We start from the raw sequence: 17711 nt of genomic DNA, 5'->3' as shown, positions 1-17711 counted from the left end.
ACATATCATTACTAAGTGTTTCAGTTTGAAGGGTTGCAGAAAGAAGACCTTCCCTTTGGTTCCATCTGATGAACTCCCCCTGACTTCCAGCACTTTAACACTTCCTTTCCCCACAACTATATAACAGGCATATTTACAGTATATGGTACAGACAATTATTGACTTAAATATTGTACATTCATCGATTCCAATTTTAAATTACCCACGTTTGTTAATTATCCACCGCTCCCGCTTCTGGTGTGGGAAGATGGCGGCGCGAATTCACATTTGCAGCAGCCTCACCCAGTACCGGTGTAGGAAGATGGTGGCGCGAATTCATATTTGCGGCGGCCTCACCCAGTGCCGTCCGTTAATTGTCTTTGTCCATGTCTGCGTCTAAGTTTTGTCTTAGTTTGATGGCTGGGAGAGCTGGTGCTGGATTGGCTGGGAGAGCTTGGTCTGCTGCGTCCTGTGGGCCCAGGCACCATGGCCTTGCCCGGAGCTGTGCTCGAGGAGGTAACACCGAAGGCGGTCTGACAGGACGCGGAAGCAGGGCAGACTAAGCTAACTGGTAGCCCATGCAGACCAGCAGTTCCGATAACACCGAGGGCGGTCTGGCGGCGGTCTCACCTGGCATTGACTGTGGTGTTTTTGATGTCGTGTGAGTGCGGGGAGGTGTGTCGAGGGTGTCTGGCTGGGAGAGCTGGTGTTGGATCGGCTGGGAGAGCTTGGTCTGCTTCGTCCGATGGGCCCAGGGACCACGGCCCCTGCCTGGAGCTGTACCCAAGGAGGAAACACCGAGGGCAGTCTAACAGGACACGGAAACGGGGTGGGCTAAGCTAACTGCTAGCCCATGCAGACCGGCAGTTCTGACAGTCATCCTGGCTGGCATTCGTTCCCTTGGACAGTGATTTTTTGGTTCAGCTTGGATATAAGTGTTAATTTGGATGTGTGTTTTTGTAGTTATTGTAGTCTTAGGATGTGTTTTTGTCTTTGTGTTGCACTGTTGTGGACTGGGGGTAACGGCATAAAAGTATGAGATATAAGTATGTCCAAAGATATGCATATGTGAACCTTTAGGAAACTACACAAAGTGTTCCTCTCTACTACACATAGCACACTCCATCCTAAATGAGACTGATGTGTACTTATTCAATCAAAACAGGAAAAAGAATGCAGAGGAAAAAAAGGACAGTTGTGTTTGATGATTTCATCTTTGCAGAATGTTGATTTACAAAACACAGAGCCACTACAAAAGAGATATCAGCCCCTCTCTGACATGACGTATAATGAACAACAGGTGCCAGTCCTTCAGCTAATCATCAGTTGTTACGCACCAGTTAATCAACTTTCATGTTTGGAAAAGAAGAGGAGGCCCCCCTTTACCTGTTATGTCTGTCATGAACGGTCAAGATGAGGTCAGAAGGGAATTCCTTTGAGATGGTTTGACCTCAAAGGTCATTTCATAAAAAAGTTTTTTGAAAAGCGAAGTTCATGCAGATTACAGGACGAATTAAATGTCCCTCTAGAAGTTGTGTGAGTAAGAATGAGCACATTGTACATACTTTTTTTTTTAAAATTTTGATATACTCTATTGATCCCTGTAGGGAAATTACACTCTGTGTTTAACCCATCCTAGCTGTGTAGCTAGGAGCAGGGGGCAGCTACCGTGCAGCACCCGGGGACCAACTCCAGTTCGTCTTGCCGTGTCTCGGTCAAGGGCACAGACAGGTGTATTAGCAGGTGTAGGTGTATTAACCCTAACATGCATGTCTTTTATTATGATGGTGGGAGAAACTGGAGCACCCAGATAAAAACCCATCGCAGACACGAGGAGAACACGCAATCTCCACACAGAGTACGACCTGAGATGAACCCCAAGGTTGGACAACCCCGGGGTTCAAACACAGGACCTTATTGCTGTGAGTCGACAGCGCTAAACACTGCGCCACAGTGCCGCCCAACATATGTACATACATACATACAATAAAATTCATCTCTGCATTTAACCCATCCTATACACACAGACTAGGAGCAATGGGACTAGGAGCAGTGGGACTAGGAGCAGTGGACAGCTGCAGTACAGTGCCAGTTCTTTGATGGTAGAAGGAAACTGGAGCACTCGGCAAAAACCCACGCAGACACATGGAGAACATGCAAACTCCACATAGAAAGGCCCTGAGACAGCTTGGGGTTTGAACTCAGGACCTTCTTGTTGTGAGGCAACAGTGCTAACCACTAGGCCACTGTGCTGTCTTATAAGCCTTCTTATTTTCCTATCACTTGCTCACTGGCACCCATGCATAACAATAGCCACAATAAAAAACGGGGGAGAGACAAAACAGGCAGAGAGATGGAGCTGACAGGGAAACAGACACACACACACACACACAGACACACCAGTACTCAAACACTCGTGTCCCGTAGCCACAAAAATCTGGGGACACAGCAAAAAAATAATAACAAAAAGCAGTGTTACAAAGAACATCTGCATCTCTTATAACAGCCCCTGTGAAAATCTGCTGAAAACATTAGTCATCTATTTATCTACCATTCCTCCTTCGCTTGCATGAAAACATGAAATGATTATGGATGGTAATGAGTTGTTGACAAAGTTTTCTTTTTGTGTTGGATAAATGGACAGACTTTTTTTTTTAAATGGACATACGGTCAAGTACGTAATAAGATATTTTTCTCCATCAATTAGCACATTTATTTTGACAGCATTGACTCATGCTTTCTCCATTCACAGAGAGCCTGCCAGCGCTGGGACAAAACACCAAGGAGCTGGCCTATAACCTCCGCAGCGTCTGCACAATGCACAGACAGAATGATGTCAACCCTGATAAAAATGTGTGAAACCCGTCAGGGGACGTCAAGGGAGCTTGGCTGGTGCGCCCAGTTCTGGACAGGATCAGATTTGACTATGGGCTGAGGAGTGTTGAGGCGTGCGTGGGTGTTTTGATAGGAGGTAGGTGACATGATGCCCTGAGGCGAAAGAGGATCGTATATCTCAGACATCTGTGGAAACCGTTGCACAGAACCACGCACCGCGCATTAGAAATCCATGACGCCCAAAATTAACTGAGGGTGCCAAACCAAGCCACCCAGTCAATTTTGCTGCTGCTCCGTCTGTGAATATCATGTCCAATAGTCTCACAAAAGGATGACTTTTAGTTGCGGCTTCCTTGAAAATTATCGCACAAAAGCATAGCTGAGACACATTTAACTGTGATCAGTTTTGCAGCCACATCCTGAGATAAAATCACTACTTGAGCAAAGGTGCTACATCTTTGATGTGGAAAATCAACGCCTTCAGTTGCAAAATAGTTTCCTCAACACTGTCAGAAGCAAAGATGCAGCCATTAGGTAGTATTAAGTTTATGCTCTCATGCTGGGGAAAATAACTGGAAAAAAAGATGATGCCAAACCAAGGCAAGTGGTGCATGAAAGCACGTAGTAAAAGAGAAAGTGCAGACAAACACACACGTGGTGGGCTCTGAAGGCTGCAAACCTGCTTATTTTTGATAGCTGTCTGATGAATGTCCATGATATACAGTCATGTCCAGTTGTATAGCCCTAAATCAGTTACAGGCTCAGATGGCTTTACATTCACACAGTGAGAAACAAGTAGAAAATATAAACAAGAATAAATGAAACATTATCCTTAGATCCTTCATTAAGATGAGGAATAATTCACAGGAAACTTTCTTCAGGAAAAAAAATGGAAGAGATAGACATGGTTTTGCATGTTCAGCACTAAAGCTATTGCGGCAAATTGTGATTCTTTATTATTGCAACAGACAGGATGATACTGATGACGCTTTACAATCTCTGCACGTTCTCACTGCATACGCCACTCATGTCAGCCATTTTGTTGATGACTAACTAGTAAGTAGTAAGGGCAGCACTTTATAATAAAGCATATTTCATATAGGGTTTATAAGTGGTTACCAATTACATTATCAGTAAAAGTTAATAACCCATTTATTAACACATTATGAATCAGTAATAAGCTGTTATAATGCATTAATAAAAACATTTTAGGTGGCCAGGTTGGAAGACAACATGGGGTGAGTCTACATTCTTTTGAAGACCATATGATTAGATAAAGCTTGCCGGTCCGTTGTGTGTCAGCCTTACTAATCACCACCTAATTTTAACCTTAAACTTAACCACTACCTAACCATAGCCCTAAATTCAGCCACTGTAGTGTAGTAGCCATCGCTACACTGTGAAAATTGAGTTTTATGTAAGCACTGCCAAACTTTTACAAGTTGTGTTCTTTGTACACCGTGAATTGGCAGTTCTTGTCGGTCCCATGGTTTTTGAGAGAATGTCTAAGATGCTCCCATATTTATAAGACATGAGCTCCTAACCTGGCAATTCGAGGCAAATTTGTAATTTGTGATATTGGGCTATACAAATAAAGTTGACTTGACTTGACAGGTATCTAATTAAAACGAAGGGAATCTCTGCCTTTCTGTCTGTGGTGAACGAACAGCGCCACCGTGCCATTACAACCCACGTTGTGGTCGGAGGGGGGATTACACTTGAACGGGTACTGCACTAGGTTTTTTTGATCAATGCTTTGTTACATCTTTATTTCACTGATTTACAACACATTAAAATGAATTATTAAAAATAAATAAAATATTAGTAACCCTTATAAACCTAAGGGTGTTGTACATTCTATTTTGATGACTGATCATTATGATAAAACCCCAAGACTGTAGTTACAGCTACAGCTCGTTTCTGCTATCACAGTAGACTTCATCAACAAACTGTAGCGCATGGTCAACAGTATTTTTTCAGAAAGCAGTAAGAGGTAGAAAAAAGGGCCGCTTCCTCTCTATTTGCAATGGCTTCTGAAGCTGTAATGGTATAAAACATGAACAATAGATTTGAAGACAAGATGAACGGGATGCCTACTGGTACAAACAGAACCAGCAATCGCAAATGTTGTTGTGTTGTGTGTTTTATTGTCTTATTACACTGGTACAACTGAAAAATACAGGTAGCAACTTGTGGCAAAAATTCTTCAACATCCAAAGCCCTAATTTTGGTTGATTGTGTCTAAGATGAATTGAAAATCAAGTCCTCGGTTCTTTCTTGTGTATGACTGAACAAAGCTGACTAGATATTCGTGTGACCAGGCTTTAAGGCTTGGATGCTTTCACACACAAAAACCCCCCCAAAATAACCAGGGAAGATCCTATTGCCCTGTTTATCTTGGACATGTGAGAAGAACTCCCCAATCTTGCTTACCAATCTGACAGAAGATATAAACAGCATCTGCTTTAGCAGATTTGTTTTAAAATAAAAAAAACCCAACTTATTTCATCCAATTTGGTTACAGCGCTTTTGGGTTGATAAATGAATTGTTGGCTATGATAAACAACAAAATAATATAAGTTTTCCAGAGACTTGTTAGTGGGAACAGAGTGACTAATAGACAACTTGGACCCCGGATGGCTATTGAGGGTCTAAAGTGTGACATCACTAAAGTAAGATAAAATAAGACGTAATTTATTAATCCCGGTGGGGAAATTCATCTTCTGCATTTAACCCATCTCAACACACACACTAGAAGAAGTGGGCAGCTGTGTAGCTAGGAGCAGTGGCCAGCTGCCGTGCAGCAGGGACCAACTCCACTTCTTTTTGCCATACCTCGGTCAGGGGCACGGACAGGAGTATTAACCTCACATGCATGTCTTTTGATGGTCGGAGGAAACCCGGAGCACCCGGAGGAAACCCACACAGACAGAACATGCAAACTGCACACAGAAAGAACCTGGGAAGGCCTGGGGTTCGAACCCAGGACCTTCTTGCTGTGAGGCAACAGTGCTAACCACTGGGCCACGGTGCTAGCCACTACAGACAGCCAAGGCGACAGTCAGCTATTCCCTTCATGGTGACACCATCTGGTAATAATGTGATATAATAACAACATTTTAGCAGCTACTTATTTTGTACGACACAAACTGATGAAATGATTCCAAAACGGAAAATTATATTTATCAAGCATCAAGCTGACTCCTAGTTCTTTGCTTTTACTGGTATGGAAAATCCATAAACCCGAAATATCTTTTTAATGAATTGGTCAATAAACTCGTGAGAGAATCTAACAGCAAAGGTCATTTGTCCATGATAACCAGTAGAGCATTTTTTGTGGCACCACAACAAGACTTCCCATCTAGTGACCTCTGATAGGTTTTGGTTGGTCGGACTTTCTGCTGAACGTGTGCTTTCACCTACTGGTCTCCGATTAGCCTCCAGCTTAATTCAAAATCCAGTTGAGGTGTTTCCAGTGTTTGTTTGAAGCCTCAAACAAATCTCCTGGAAATACAAACGTTCCCATAAACCACGGGACAGAAAACACAGGAAACTGATTCCGCACATGGCTGGCAAGAGATAGCTCAGACAGTAATAAATTCTGTTTGGATGACTTTGGCAGAAACCCCTAAACAACAAAAACATACACATTATGTAGAAGGCTACAGGGTGGCCATGCATGAACACATCTTCCTCGACCACAAGAGCCTTGTATAGTGACGGCAAGACAAGCAACATCATATATAGCAGACTTTGTGTTGCATGAAAATCCTAGTCTTTGTTAACAAAACAGAACCACACCAACACTGTCAGCTTACACTTCACTGCAGCTGAAGCTATAGGTGGGATGTACCATATCATCAATGAACAATAATGGAATTATTTCAGGCATTAATGGCAGTTTTTGACACATCATACTGATAGTTATAAGTCACTTTGGATAAAAGCGTCAGCTAAATGAGAGAATGCAAAATGTTAACATCATAACTTCACGATATATAGTATCTTTAACCAACTGTGTGGTCTTCCTTTCTCGATCTAATGAGGTTGAGGGCATATCCCCCCTACTGTTTATCAGTGAGAAAATTAGAAAAATGCACAGCTGTTTTGAACTAAAACGACATGAGAATTCTCCACATTGAATGATGGTGAACAGACAGGCCAACATTTTCCATCTGATCCAGTCTCCCAAATTGACGATGTAATCTTCACAGTTACAGCATCCCAGTGAAATACGGTAATTCTACTTGCCCAGATTATCATCATTAATGTTCATTTGGTGTAGGCAATATAATGTCAATGCCAGATGCTGTACTGAATGGGAGTGTAAGAAAGGGGATTTTGCTCTAATGCCCACTGCCAATTCTGGAGGATCATATGGTTTAGTCCCATGTGATCGTGGGTGTGTATGTGTGTGTGTGCATTTGCTAATACACACACACGTATGTGCGCTGTGTCTGTGTGCTTATCTATTTGGGGAAGATTAGGGTTTTCGCTTCTGCTGAGGTAGCACAGTGAACAGACAGCGCCAACCGAGATGTTCCACTCTCCAACACCTGGACAACGACTCAGCTGGCGTAATCTAATAACACATCGAACCCTCAGACTCCTCTTTCTCCTCTGATGGATGTCACACCATGATGAATGGCCATAGTCAAACAGTGCTTAGGAGAGCAGCATAGCTGCTGTCCTACTCCTACCTCCGGGAGGAAAAGCTTTTGACTGATCAACTGCCACCTATCAGAAAAACCCTCTTGAGGGTTTGAAAATGAAGACGGAGATGGAGGCATTTGACGTGCGATGCTAACCGTAACCACATATCTATACTTGGATGACAGCATAATTGAAATAAAGCACCGACTTTCACCTCCAGTGTTTCTGGTGAGCTTGCTCAAGTGAATGCATGACTGTGAATAAAGCGGCAACACATGTCGTGCACGTTTCAACGCACACTGCAACACAGCCACTACCAAATCATTTCTTCGTGGACCACCACCACCCCCATGTTCTTATTCCTCATTTCCCACAGCAGAAAAGTGATACAGTTTCCATTCCCTCACACTGGAGCTGCTCTGTGAGAATAAAAAGCAGTCCAATCTCATTTAAGTACCCGTGTAAAGACCCTCCAAAACGCTACAGTTCATTTGCGGGTTATGTGGATTTAGCACTGATTTGTTTGTTATGTTTCCAATCTGTTGTTTTATTCACTGTACATTCACTCATAAAGGCCACAAGCAACAAGCAAAAGAAGCCTAATAAAACTTTGATTTGAACATCCTCGGATGTCACATACCATGACACCCCCTTTCCCCCCGTTAATCACGGACTTTCCGCAGTGTGAAATGTGATCATACTTTTATGATGGTTAAAGCTGAAGTAACGACCCAAATGAGTTCAAAAGGTGAGGTCCATATTTCATAGCTGGTGGGTGTCTAGTCCACTAAGGGGGAGGTTTTTGTGAAAGACTCTATATAGTTTTTTTTTTTGGTATTAAACTATTTTATTTTTTATTTTTAGAGGCAGTGGAGGGAGGACCAGACAGGAAGTGGCTGATTTATAATTTTTTAGAAAACTCAAGTCAGGTCAATTTATCAAGCAACTAAGCTGAACTAAACCTAACTTTATCTGGCCAAAACACATTCAGGATTAAAATAAATGTCAGTTCAAGGTGTTTAAAGCTTTAACAAACAGACCTTTGGATTTCATGTCAGGTATTCTCCCTCCTTGGGACGTCCAGGTGGCATGGCGGTCTATTTCGTTGCCTACCAACACGGGCATCGCCATTTCGAATCCCTGTGTCACTTCCGACTTGGTCGGGTGTCCCTACAGACACAATTGGCCGTGTCTGCGGGTGGGAAGCCGTATGTGGCTATGTGTCCTGGTCGCTGCACTAGCGCCTCCTCTGGTCAGCCGGGGGGCCTGTTCTGGGGGAGAGGGGGAACTGGGGGGAATAGCGTGAGCCTTCCACGTGCTACGCCCTCCCTGGTGAAACCCCTCACTGTCAGGTGAAAAGAAGTGGCTGGTGACTCCACATGTATCGGAGGAGGCATGTGGTAATCTGCAGCCCTCCTCGGATCAGCAGAGGGGGTGGAGAAGCGACCGGGGACGGCTCGGAAGGGTGGGGTATTTGGCTGGGTACAATTGGGGAGAAAAAAAAAAGTATACACCCTCCTTTAATTCACATCCACATGAAATAATACAATCCTCTATAGATATTACAGTGCAGGGCTTCAGGGTCAAGTCAAGTCAGTTTTGTTTGTATAGCCCAATATCACAAATTACAAATTTGCCTCAAGGGGCTTTACAGCAGCACAACATCCTGTCCTTAGACCCTCACACATGCAACCAAAAATCTGTCAAGTGCGATTAAATATTTTCATTGGTCACACCAGTTCACCCGAAATCTAGCAGGTGTGTGTGTGTGTGTGTGTGTGTGTGTATAGATCGTTATTTAATTTAGAAGCACCACTGGCCAATTCACCTGACTTACATGTCAATGTAAATGTAATCCATTATTATTATTATTACTAAATGTAAACCCAACCTACAACAACAACGCTGCTTGTGCCCAGTTCATTTGGGTGATCGCGACACTTGGAAAAAAAACAAGACTAGGTTAAAACCTGATACGTGGCTGGACAGCAATTACATTTATTCAATGGCTGTTGATGTTTAAAGAGGTAGTAAACACGTAAACATATTGTTTGAGCTGTAAACTGAATGATATGGCTGTACAGTGATTAAACACATCAATACTGGTGTTAATATTGACATTTCTTACCAAATTGATAAAAATTGGCATTTCATGTGATGAAAATGGCTCAACATGCCATCGACTGTTCTGTATCAGCCCTGAACCTTGCAAGGCCAATGCTGGCGTAGTCGACCGGTGGGGACTTATCTATGTAATGAAATAATAATAAAAAGAATGTTAATGCCCTCTAATCACAGGTGGGCGACCCCCCCTCCCCAGCCCTCGCCATTGAGTGTGTCTATGAAACCGCGCTCATTTTCAATTATATGCTGACCAAGTTTATTCCCAGTTTACTCGCTAACCTTGCACCTTTATTACATTTTCTACCAATCTTTTGAATTTCTCTCAATTTATTTGATCATTTTCAATTTTGGCATAATGGTTCGGACTTGGACTTTTGACGGCTGTAGAAGCACCACTGGTCAGCTGGATCGGTCGGGCTGGGCTCATGCTGCGGCTGGGGGAGCAGTCGCCCGCCTCTTTCTGGTCGCAGGGCCCCCTCCCATCTGTGGCGCATCTGCTGCGCAGTGGTGAGGGCGTCTTCGCTGGGTGGTGTCTGAAACTGTGCCGAAAGGCCAACCGGTGGAGGGGACTGGGTACGGTGGTGTGTGGTGGCGAGCCAGAAAAGCACCGGGTCCTTCTTGTGGATCTGCCCAGTTACATCTGTCCATGCTCCTGCCTCACACATACACGCCTCCACCCTCTCCTCAGTCCCTCCCCGCTCCCTCAGTTTCTTGCCCACTTTTTAGCATTTTTCAAAATTATGCAGTGGGTGGAGTTAGGCTCAGACCAGGGGGAGAAGTTACACTTTAAAAAGCGGCAGTTTTGACACTGGTTCCGTGAACAGTTGATGACGTAATCGAAAACTGTTCGTGTCGATTCATGTTGAAAGAGCAACAGCCAATGTGGAAACTCCAACTCGGCCGTCCAACAAATGGTGAAACTCCACCATTCACTCAGGCAATCACTAATGGACAACCGCGTGTGTAGGGCTGGCCCCCCCTGTTGCGGTACAGCCAAAAAGACGGCTGTTCAAATTGCAGAGTCGACAAAAAAGGTAAACCTTAAAATATATTATTACGGCACCAAAAGGTGCAGTGAAGAATTTTGGATGAGCCTAAATTATGTGCTGGTGTGCCTAGGAGAAAAAGTTAGGCGCACCAGTGCAACCAATGTAAAAAGTCAGTCTGGAGCCCTGCGAGTGACACAGTAACTAAACGGTAGATACTGTTCCACGAACATATATGCATAAATACTTAACATGGTTCCCCAAAAGTTGAATCAGTTCATCTGGACACAATGTTTAGTGGGCTTTGTAGCAGGTGTCTGAAATTCAGATTTGACCAGAAATGTAAAGAGCTTTGAGTTGCTGTTGCAGCTAGAAAAGCGCTACATAAAATGCAACTTGATTGATTGATTGATTGAGAAATGTTTCATCACTCATCTGAGTGACTTCGTCAGTCTCAGCTGACTGCAGGTATCCCCAACCTTATAAACAGCACAGTTGCATTACGACCAAAATCAATGATCGGTTTCATATGCAAATTGCCGTGACCATTAATTAGTTACAATGGCCACATATACTATTCACAGAGGATGGAGGAATAGCTGCAATCACAGCTTTGTAAGATGGCAACAGATGTACTCTCAGCTGCCGCCCCCCCCCGCCCCCCGTTCAGGGATGGTCATTCCCTCTCCACATAGATGGCCTCTTTGACTTCCTTTTCAAACCAGCATTCCTCCCTATCAAGGATGGGCATATCCTCATCCCTGAAAGAGCGGCCACAGGCCTGTAGAAAGGTGTAGACTGCAGACTCCTGGCCTGACGAGGTAGCTCTTCTGTGTTGTACCATCCTCTTTGCCAGCATTTGTTTGGTTTCCCTGATGTATAAGTAATGGCAATCCTCCTGGTACTCAACAGCATATACACTATATTGCTCTGTTTATGCCGGGGGACCCGATCCTTGTGGTGGACCAATTTCTGGCGCAGCATGTTTTGGGTTTGAAAGCAACCGAGACGCAGTGTTTGGAAAATCCATCCATCCATTATCTGAACCGCTTATCCTGCTCTCAGGGTCACAGTGATGCTGGAGCCTATTCCCGCAGTCACTGGGCGGCAGGCAGGGAGACACCCTGGACAGGCCACCAGGCCATCACAGGGCACACACACACACACACACACACACACACACACACACACACACATTCATACCTAAGGACAATTTAGTACGGCCAATTCACCTGACCTACATGTCTTTGGACTGTGGGAGGAAACCGGAGACCCCGGAGGAAACCCATGCAGACACGGGGAGAACATGCAAACTCCCACACAGAGGACGACCCGGGATGGCCCACCAAGGTTGGACTGCCCCGGGGCTCAAACCCAGGACCTTTTTGCTGTGAGGCGACCGCGCTAACCACTGCACCACCATGCCGCCAACTCAACTTCCTTCCATGTCAAAATAAAAGCCACTGTTCATTTAGGATCTGGCAGCACAATATTTCCTCTTCGGGAACAGCTCCGGTCAGGGCCGTGGTCACACTCAACCAGGGCCTGTTTAATATGGGATTTCTCCCCTTCCCTGGCCACTGTGTCGGTGGGGAAATTGCCAGCTTAATGGTGCAGCGTCCTGATGACTCCTAGTTTGTGCTCCAGTGGATGATGAGAGTCAAACCTTTAGTACCGATCAGTATGTGCTGGTTTACATCAACAACCCAATGTCCCCCATTACCAATTGCAACTTCACTGTCAAGGAAGGCTAACCTGTCATTTTTCAGATCCTCCCTGGTATGTGGTTGTCCAGAGTAAATGTGGTTGGTGAAATGTGGTACGACCTGGGATTTCATTTTAACCCAGATGTCTTCCACAAATCTGAAATAATGGCTATGTGGTGTCCCTGGATAGGACACCAGAACCTTCTTTTCCACTTCCTCCATGTACAAGTTGGCCACTATAGGTGAAACTAGGGAACCCATAGCACAGCCATGCTTCTGCCTATATTACTGCCCCCCCCCCCTTGTGAGGTATGTGGACTGAAGACACAGCAGACACACTTGGTCAGTGTTAAGGGTGGGCCTATTGCTAAGGGTGGGGTCCTCCTGTAATTTCATACAGACCACCTCCACTGCTTCATCAACAGGAATGCACAGGAAGAGATGTAACATCATAAGAGACCACTGTTTCACCCCCCCCCCATAATGATGTCCCTTACCTTATCCACAAACTCAATGGTGTTCTGAATGTGAAGTTCATTACTGCCTACCAACAGATTAAGAATAGATGCGAAAAACTTCAAGATGTTATAGGTCACTGAGTAAATCATACTAACTATAGGCTGTAATGGTACATGCTGTTTATATATTCGAATGGCTTGTGGGCCTGTACGTTCACAGACGGTAGTGGGGGAATATAATGTGCAATGCATCTTAGAATGCTCCATTTATTTATTTATTATTCTATTCTTTTAACTTCTTTTAACTTATATGAATTTTTGCCTGTCGCCTGGTTCTCGTGTGAGTCTACATGCAGGGCCACATGAGGGTGACAGTATGCATCTCTTGTCCATGTACTGATCTGTCTATTGTCTCTGACATAATGATGATTGGCACTTGTCGGTGAGTTTGTGTATGGTCTGGGTAGATTGTAAAAAATGAATTGCCCTTCTGGGATACATAAAGTTGTCTGAATCTGAATATATCTTGGGTAAAGCATACAGATTAGGTGTACCTTCCCCTGGATATCATCTATGGTATAAAATTCTGTCAATACCATTGTCCTGTTCAGACAATCAGTCACCTTTTTCTGCCTGGATCTCATTTCAGGGGCTCTTAAGTATTTATGTCACTCAGTAACATCATAACTTTCTCATGATAGTCTGTCTGGTTTAATAAAACAGTGCAACTGCCTTTGTCCGCCAGAAGGATGATGATGTTATTGTCCATACTGAAAGTCCTGAGTGCATTCCACTTATGATGTTGGACGCTAATGTTGGACGGTGGTAACTTCGCATTGCTGAGGCAGGCTGAAACTTTTGTCCTCAGTTGCTCTGCTTCAGGGTTCGTGATGTTGTTGTTATGGATTGCCAATTCCGTGGCTGTGATCAGTTCCTCTAATGGGATTTTCCTCGGCGGGACAGCAAAATTCAGCCCTTAGCAAGGATGTATTTCTTCGCCTGGATGAACTGTCTGTCAGACGGATACTTCACCCACTTGTGTCTGGTGTCCATCTCTCTGTCTGCCATAGAGGGCACTGTCCAGTGTCTGTTGATGTCTCTGGCTTGCAGCAAGTAGATCGAACTTTTTATGCTGCCTGGTTTTCAACTTTCCATGTTGTGCTAGACGAGCCCTCTCTGTGAACTCAATCACATCTTGGAAAACGGTCTCAACAACACACGACATAAATCTCTGTTGGAAGTGCTCCTCTTTGGTTTTCACAGCATCAGTGGTAAAATTAGTTTGTCTCACCCATTCATTCAACAGCTGGCTCTGTGCCTTCTGGAGGATCTTGCTTGTTCGGTGGCCCTTGACAGAAGATTTCATTTGCAGGCTTTTAGGTGTAATCCCGGTCTGTCTGCACTTGAGGCTGAATCTCAGGTGGTTCCTGTAGTCTGCCATCTGATATGATGGGAGTTTTGGAACAATTGAGCCACATATTTTCCAAACACCGGGTTTCAGTTGCTTTCAAACCCCAAAACACGCTGCAACAGAATTTGGTCGACCCCAAGGATCGGTTCCCCCAGCCAGTCTTGAGTTTGAGTTCTTACAGGTAACAAAAGGCATTCTGCCAGGTTCAATTTTGATTCCTGTCCTCTTTACCATTTATATTAATGATATTGTCTCTTCATTGAGTGGCTGTCAAGTCCATCTTTATGCCGATGACACTATTGTGTATTGTCAAGTCAAGTCAAGTCAATTTTATTTGTATAGTGCAATTACTGATCCTATACAACTGGCCATTGAACAATGATGTGCGGTCAGGGTAGTTGCCTACCCTGTGATAATTTAATCAAAATAACCACACAACAAATTCATAACAACATATCAAAATCTCACTCTAGTTACAAGTATGCTGTGTTATAAAAATATTTTTAATGATATTTTTATGCCCGTGTCCTTTTTAAGTCTTTAAACTTCTAAGAGCGAAACACCATATAGTGCACAAGCTCACCTACTTCTTCAATGGAAAGGGTAGGCTCTGCTTTTTTCAGGATTGCCTTTAACGTTGTGAATTTCGGGGGTTTGTACATGCATATTGGGTAGCTTAAGGTGAAATCAACAGACGAGGAAAGGCACTGCTTCTGGCAGGAGTGTGAGCCAATCAGAGCCATCAAGGTGCTAAATTGCTACAATGTCATAGATATTTGTGCTATCAACAAAGCAAGCTAGCTCATTTGAATTTGAGCAGCTTAGCTACAGTTCAGAGCACAATCAGTAATGTTGACCATTGTACGTCTTCAGAGTTTTAATAAACTGGATTACCAGTAAACACTACTTGTCATCAAGCAAGGCAGGCTTACACCAGCTCTCCCTGACCTCCACCAGTGTAAAGGGCAGAAAATCATCCAATCATTCCAGTCGGAGTGGTACATAAGGAAAGAGTGGCTATGCGGTTCCACTGCTACCACCAGCAGGCTGTACTGCTTCCCTTGTTTGCTGTTTTCCAGAGAGCAGGACAATGTATGGGCAGGTTCTGGCTACTGTGACCTGAACAACCTGCCTACAGTGCTAGTCAAGCACGAGCAGTCCAATTCACACATTCAACATCAAATAGCATTGAAAACCTTTGGAAACTGCACTCCAATCAACCCAGCTTTAAACGAGGCTAACAAACACCAAGTCTCCACACACAACGTGAAGATGAGGGAAAATTGTGAGATTCTCAAGGACTTGATATATGCTACTTGCTACTTAGGGAAACAGGAATTAGTCTTCAGGGGAAACAAGGAAAGCACCGGCTCATCAAACCAGGGAAACTATGTGGAGCTCTTAAACCCCATTGCGGAGAAAGACCAGCGGCTGGCGATGCATATTGGAAGTTTCCTCGGTATTTTCTGGAACATCAAACCGTATTCAAAACGACATTATCTTGGCAGTGACACTCTTTAACAGAACATTCAAGATGAGGTAAATGGAGCCCCTTTCATGTCTGTACAAGTCAATGAGACCACTGACACAACCAACAAAGAGCAGCTATCTGTTGTATTGCGGTATGTCTGCCAAAATGGAGTTAAAGGGGCATTTTTGGGATTTAGTGATGTAATGCTGTGTAATGTAATGATGTGAGGCAATGGTGTTACTTAGCCATTTCACAGCTATCAAAAACCATATAAAATAAGAAAAAAAAATACTTCATATATACTTTGACAATATTTTTATTTAAGTTTTCATTTGGAATGTAGTTCAGCCAGGGGGCACAATATTCTTGAATTCTGTGGCAGTTGGAAAAATTAAGAAGGATCGATTGTTATAAAACATTAGAGAGCAAAAAAGGATGTAATTTGGATTTGTGAATGCCCACTGCCTACCAAGCTACTGACCTCATTGCATGTCACTGCCACTGAGAACCTGCAACTTTCCTTTACTGTTCTACAGGAAGCTCTTATTAATCTTAAACTACTACTAAATGCAAATAAAACAAAATTATGCTATTTACTAGAGCCAGCGATATTGATTATAATGGTATGCATATATCAACTGTGCATGAATCTAACATTGAGAGAGAGATGCTGAATATGTCTTGGTATCTGGCTTGAGGAAAAATTAACATTTAAATACCATAGAGACAATCTTGTCAGCAAACTGCATCAGAAAATTGGCTTCTTTTACAGAAATGGAACAAGCTCCCCTATGATTAGTAGAAAAAGGTTTGTCGAAGCAGTTTTCCTATCTGTTTTGGATTATGGGCATGTAATTTATAGAAATGCTGCTCCTTCCACTCTTAAACCCCTAGACATGGTCTATCATTCTGCTCTCAGATGCATATTACTGGTGATAGCTACGGTACTCACCATTCTATTCTCTATGATAAGGTGGGTTGGTCTTCTCTAGCCGAGAGGTATAATATACATTGGTATTTGTTGATCTATAAAGCCCTTGTTGGAAAGATACCACATTACATCACAATGATGCTGGAGTGGAACTTTGGGCCCTATCTAACCCGCTCAAATGACTGGCTTATATTTAAGGTCCCCTGAGCACGGTCTGAATTGGGAAAGTCAGACATTTATTTTAGTGCCCAAAATTCTTGGAATGACCTTCAACACACACTAAAAATCAATACTCTACTCAACCAATGGTCAATTTAAGACCGTGATCACAAACTATCCTGCTATAATATGCAACCATTTTAATTCATTATTTTTTTATTCCCATCTGTGTTTGTCCTATTTATCTATTTATTATTTATTTATTTACTTGTAATTCAACATTATTGCGAATGAGGGCAACCTCAACGATTCTTCGAGTTTTAATAAGGTTTGGATGAAATCAAAGTTATGGTCTCAAAGGATTTTGCATTTGCATTACATTCACATATTCTCCAAAAAGAAGTAAATACATTAAATGAAAATGTACAGCGCTCCTTATCTTTAGACCCTTAATTCAGATGAATAAAAAATGTGGGTAACCTCGGGAAGCGCATCAGGTGAGGGCTCCCTCTTCCTGGATGGACAGGAATGCAGATAAGTGCAGAGTGGGCGGAATAAAAGTAAACACTCAGAGACAGTAAAAAATAGTTATAGCATCCATCCACAACACACTTCAAGTAGTGGTGCACAATATATCAGTCAGCATATCGGCCAATAATTGCTTAAAAATGTGTTATTGGTACAGATATCAAAAGTATGTGCAGTATGTCACACTGATATGATGACGCATTAATTTTGTGTTGAGTTGATGACCAGTGTTAATGGAAAAGACCGGTTGTGCTACACTTATAAAGAAATGTAGGCCCTTTTGATATTTGCAAAAAAAAAAAAAAAAAAATTTCGGTCAAGGCAGCAGCGTAGTAGTCAGTATTTTACAGGGAAGCTTTCAAAACTTGACCTCGATCGACAAACGCAAGAGCAACGATGTTAGAAGATACGCAAAAATTAATGTTGCTTGTTTTCTTCATTTAAGGTGAAATAATTTCTTTCAGTGAACA

Source organism: Lampris incognitus, chromosome 16 (genome assembly GCF_029633865.1).
Source record: "Lampris incognitus isolate fLamInc1 chromosome 16, fLamInc1.hap2, whole genome shotgun sequence".
In the NCBI taxonomy this organism is placed as follows: Eukaryota; Metazoa; Chordata; class Actinopteri; order Lampriformes; family Lampridae; genus Lampris; species Lampris incognitus.
Note: the sequence above shows the minus strand (reverse complement) of the source record.